The following is a 6,193-nucleotide window of genomic DNA, read 5'->3' as shown; positions in this document are numbered from 1 at the left end:
CATTGTATCATGTGAAGGTTTGTCAACAGGAAACCTCTTTTATGATGACACTTTACATGTAGCCGTCATACAGTAGGAGGGAACACTGAACGGAGAGACTTTATTGGCTGTCTGAACAGGAATAAAAGCTACTGTTTAGCAAGTGTATTTATCATAGTTTGAGAAACCCAGACAGACTTTTAAAGAATACAATCAAGTCAGAGTTATTAGATCAAGCCGACAAAATCGTGGCATGATAATCTGCTTTTTTTATCTGGGAAATTACATATATTAAGACCAGTTTTCTTTTGATGTTTGGACAAATAGTAAAGGATCCTATTCCCCTCTCTAGTGCCTGGTACTGAGCCCATCCCAACCCAGCCTAGCCCAAGTCCAAGTTAAGTTTCTCCCCCACAGCATATACAATCTCCAATTTTGTCTCTTGGTTTTAATTTTAGGTCTCCAACATGACATAATATTACCAGATGTGGAATTATAGCATGGTCTATTCATTTCAGACCTTTGTTGGTTGTCAATGCCCTTTTAAATATGGAATGGCTACATGTTTTGCCCTTTTTTATGTGTTAGCCCATATCCTTTAATTAACCTCAGTAGTACTACTCAACTGTGTCCCTTATAAGTCTACAGTATTTTGTAACTAAAGTTTTTGAAAGAAAATAAATATTTTTTGGTCCAGCTGGTCAATTTATTAAGACAGTTATAGTACTCCAGATGACCCATAGAAGGTCTGTTGTGTCTAGAACATGTCTTGCCATGTACAGTATAAAGGTGAAGGGGGATGGCAGAGTACATATGGGAAAACACCAACAGAATGAAACAAGTCTATTGTGTGTCAGTCTCATTCCCTCTATATCCTTCACACTGACTAATGTGTAACACCCGAGAGTGCATGTCTGATTGGACACCAGTCAACCAGTCAATCAGCCATCCCTTACATGACACACTTCATCTAGTCTGTTTCACTCTCTGTTTAGTGTTTTAAAATTTGATTTGATTCTCATACATCTATCAGAATGAGGATCCTCCTCTATTGGTCTCCTTCTGACAGAGCATCCTGCAGTAGTCTTATAAGGATTGTCTGATTGAGAATATACTGAAAGTTCTCAGATGACGTCATCATAAACTGTCCTCTCCCCTTTGTCCATAGATCTAGAATAGATGGTATCACACATGAGACTGTTAACTCAGAGAGTTCAAATAGGGTTCATCAGCAGTTCATGGTGGTTTGTAACTGATATAAGATAACTAAATACTGTATATATATATATCAGGGTCAGTTTATAAAGAGTTCATTTGCTATGGCTGCAAGTGGTCTGGGGCAAAGATTGTGTAAAAATTGTGAGAAGTGAAGTGGAGGAGATTATGAGAACAACAGTGACACCACATAGACCTCCTGCTGAAAACCACATAGAGAATCAGAGACACAGAGAGCAGGTAGTAGGGCCCTGTGTGCACAAAGCCAGCAGGCCCACCTGACCAAAGCGTAGAGACGACCTTGTTTTGTGCTAAAAGAAGACCGCAGAGTGCCTCTGAGCTTGTTCACTGTGTTGGGGTGGTTGTAAGTGACAAGCTATCAACACTACTAAAAGAGGACAACACATTACAGAGGAGAGATGCCGTGATGAAATAGATTGTCTCCCATTCTTATTCAACTACTCCCTGGAACTCAATACAAATGTACACGTCAACACAAGTAATTATCTTTGTCATATACAGATCATTCTGCTACCAATTTTATTTTGAGTATTTGTGACTCCTAGTTACTAAACTTTTAAAGAATTAGCTGATGTTAGTACTAATAATCTAGTGATGATGACACCCTATGCTGTTTGATGCATGTGACTTTATGATGCTGAAATTGGTTTATAACATGTTATAGATGTGTAATAAGAATGTAATAACTATATCACCCATGTTATAGAGTCTAACATACATCTTTGTTGGTCATTTGCATTTGTTTGACAGCTATTTCGACTATGCACATGAACCATCACAGGAAAGCAAGTTTTCAAAGATACTTCATCAAAATAGTGAACCATTTGAACCTTTTGACAACTTCTTAAAGTTGCTGCGAATCTACTGGTAAAACAGTGATAGGGACTTGTATATGCACTGCTGCCCCCTATCGAAAGATATTTGAATTGCAGTCCTGCAAGGTGGACTTACATATTCACATTTTGTCAATAGTTAACATTTTCCATTTGAGTAATTTAGAAGACGCTATTATTCAGAACGACGTACAGGAGCAATTAGGGCTTCAAGGGCACATCAACAGATGTTTTCAAATAGTTGGCTTGGTAACTGGCCCAACGCTCAACGCATTTAACCACAAGGTTACGTGCAGTTTTGTTAAAACTGCTCAGTCACAATGTGCACATTGTCATATTTGAAACCAGTCTCTCAACAATACAAAATATGTTGAAAATGTACTCAGATATGAAGTTTGTTTTTATTTCAGTCTTTTCTCAGTAAAAGAGAGTTGTGATCTTAGGGGCCGATTCCGACCCAACCTAAGATCGCGTGAATGGAACATCATTTCCTTTTATGCACCTTTCTCTCTAAACGTATTCTGACTTTGAATTTACGCTTGAGAATAGCATGCTATTAATGCACTATTCGTTTTGTGTGGAGTTCAAAGAAATGAAGGTGTCTACAGAAACGCCATATTCTGACCTCATAATATCACCAACTTTATGCACAATGAAAAGTTTTATAAAGGTCCAGCAACCTCAGTTCCAAGTGGAACAACAACTACATTCTTTTTTCTGATAGAAATACAGTTTTCCATGCACTGTAATTTGCAAATTGATAAAGGCTGTTGATAAGAGCAAGATAAATGAGTAATATTTTGGGATGAAGGGATTGTAAATATACATTACAATTGTTTTATATCTATTTTACCTTATGATCGCTTGAGACAAATATGAAACCAGTCACATAGCAGCAAACTGAAGCATATCAACATATCACCTTTTCCACAGTGAAATTCTGGCCTTATAACTATAATTCTATAATGTTTTAATTATATGCCCAAATTGTTCACTGTATCTTTTACAATTTGTATCGCGTTACACCCTAATATTAGGAACAGTTCCCTCTATATATTCTAGTGAGACTGGCGAGAAATTCTAATTAAAGGTACACCAAATGTAGGGATAGTTTTTTTTTTTAAAGGTACTTAATACCTGATTGAATGAAAACTCCATTAGAAAATCAGCTGGTCAGTAAGTGGGAGGGTTTTCAGCGGTTGAATTTAATTTATTCAGAGCACGCAAGGGAACCACGCCTGCAAAGCCCGTTACACACCTGCATAAAATAAGTCTGAATAGCAACTACTGAGAAGTGTGTAGGAAAGGAGTGCGTAGGAAGGGTGTGTATTGCCTAAGTCTGAAATGGGCCCTCAGTGACATGGGTGTGTTGTGGTTACAATGCACTAAGGTGTGTGTAGAGAGTGTGTGATGAGGGCTGACAGTCATTGCTGGGGGTTAGAGATGAGTTTACATGAGTGGAAAATCTATTTAGGGGCATTCAGAACACCACAGAGAGATGTGATACAGGATACAGCTTACAAAGGAGAGATGACTGAAAGAGTTAGTCAATAGAATGGACTCCATGCATGCATATATGCACATCTTGTCATCAGGATGAGATAATGTTACATTGAGCATAAACCTCAATCGACTCTGATGTTGTTGCCCAAAATCAGTTGTGGTGTTATTGTTCTTCCCTGCAAACCCACCAGTGAAACCGCCAAATCACACAATACCTCTGTATGACAGCAGTTTAGTATTGTATTTAATCTGCACAAACATTACCAATGTAAAAAGGAATTTGACAGAATACAAGGCATTGAAAGACACTTCACTAATATATAAAGCTTTATACAGTGAGAAACACATACAAGCAATTCAAGTTGATAAAGAGGCAACGCTGACGTTTCAGTCCATGTTTTCTTGTAAGACACAATGAAAACTTCCCTGATATATTACGCTTTATGCAGTGGGAAACACATACAACTAATGCAAGTTATTAAAGAGCAAAAGTCTACATTTCAGTCCATGTTTTCTTGTAAGACACAATGAAAACTTCCCTGATATATTAAGCTTTATGCAGTGGGAAACACATACAACTAATTCAAGTTATTAAAGAGCAAAAGTCTACATTTCAGTCCATGTTTTGGCGTCTCACCCCAGAGTAAACAGTGTCTCTCTCCATGGCGCTCCTCTCTCTCCCGGCCTTCACTTTCGTGTGGATGACTTTCAGAGTGGTGTAATGGATTGTGTCAACATCTTGATCCTGAGAGGAATAACAACAATAAAATCCAAATATTTGGTATTAGACTAAAACATTAATGGCGAAGCAAAAATTGAAAGTGTAAATTTTCATATTTTGATTGAATGAAAAAAAAATGTATTCATCGACAGCTCAACAAATGCAAGGTCTGTGTACCTGGTTATGACTGGGGACCTCCGGAGTACTTGGCTGAGGGGGAGCCCCTTTTAATGAAACATTATCATCCTCATTAACAACAACAATAACAACATCATCATCATCATCAACATCATCATCATCATAATCAATAACAATATCATCATCATCAACAACATCATCATCAACAACATCATCATCATCATCAATAACAATATCATCATCATCAACAACATCATCATCAACAACATCATCATCATCATCAATAACAATATCATCATCATCAACAACAACAATAACAACAACAACATCATCATCATCAACAACAACAACAACATCATCAACATCATAATCATAATCAAACAATTAATTAGTCAAGTTTTATGATCAAAAACATGTCATGTTCCCTGTACCAACAGTTTCAGCATATTGTGCACATTGATAAGACTTACCTCTGCACTGTTCACATTCTCCCCTGCTGATCTTATACAAAACACAACCAAGGACAATGATGATGATGAAACACAGACACAACGCTGCACCCAGACAGTACACCAAGAGAACACGGTCCTCCTTACAACCATCTGTAGAAATTCAGACAGTGATAGAGGAGATTCAGGACTTTTTGCTCCACCAGACATTGAGTTTCTTCACAGCACCATGAAAGAATATCAGAAGTAACACTTACGGACAATATCCAGCTTGGTCCCGTTCCCAAACAGTATCTCCCCACATGAGGCCACAGCACAGTAGTAAGTCCCAGCATCAGAGAGGCTGAGGTTCCTCTTGGGGAGGTTGTAGACACAACTCTGTGTAGGAGACCCAGCCTCAGGGCTCTTCTCACACTGATCACTCCTGTCTCCATGGGTGTAAATGATTCCTGGATGGGATTCTCCTGAGCCATGTCTGAACCAATAGACACTGTGTTATCCTGCACAGGTCTCCGTGTGTATTGTACAGCTCAGAGTCACAGAATCTCCTGGCTGGACTGACTCAGACACAGACTGATGTATAACAGGCCTATTTCTGGACCCGGAACCTGACAATAAGGTCAATAAACACATTTCATCTCATCTCTCTAGCGTATCCCTATGGCAAGTTATAAATCAAAATTGATTCAATGAAGATCGCATCTTATTCAGTGAATGCATCATATTTACACTGTATACCAGTAAATTCAGATTTACAAAAAAATCATCATAATAATAACTTTCTCTTTACCTTTTATGATGAGAATGACTCCACATTGTTTCCAAAAGCACTTCCACAGTAGTATGTGCCTGAATCAGAGAGTTCCACGTCTGCGATCATTAGATTATATTTCCCTTGGCCACCTTCCACTGAGAAGCGAGGGTTATTCTTAAACTCATGGTAAAATGTTGCATTCTTGTCATACTTATAGATGGTTGAGATGAGCTGAGGAATATTTCCAAAAGTTTGCTTGTACCAGGAGAACATTATTCCCATGTCGCCTTTGTTGAAGCAGAGCAAAACCATTGCGTCTCCAACGTTGGCTGACATGAGACCATTCTTCTGACTGATGGATGAGGATTCAGCTAGTCCATGAACTAGAGAACATTATTATATATTAGCTGTTACATACCTTAAATACAACTTTGGATTGTCAAAATGTAGAACAATAATTGGATTCATTGTGTCTCCAAAACAAGTGTGGACATCACATAAGCAGAGAAATGTAAAATATTGACTTACCCATCTCTACAAGAAGTGGAAATATCAGACACAGTGCGATCATCTTTAAAGT

At 38.1% G+C, this 6,193-nt stretch overlaps 1 pseudogene; it reads right to left on the bottom strand.

The window, feature by feature from the left end:
• Positions 1-4,164: 4,164 nt before the first annotated feature.
• Positions 4,165-6,193, bottom strand: LOC124007760 (annotated as a pseudogene).

The sequence above is a fragment of the Oncorhynchus gorbuscha genome, linkage group LG21, assembly GCF_021184085.1.
Source record: "Oncorhynchus gorbuscha isolate QuinsamMale2020 ecotype Even-year linkage group LG21, OgorEven_v1.0, whole genome shotgun sequence".
In the NCBI taxonomy this organism is placed as follows: Eukaryota; Metazoa; Chordata; class Actinopteri; order Salmoniformes; family Salmonidae; genus Oncorhynchus; species Oncorhynchus gorbuscha.
Note: the sequence above shows the minus strand (reverse complement) of the source record. Positions and strands in the feature narration are given on the sequence as shown.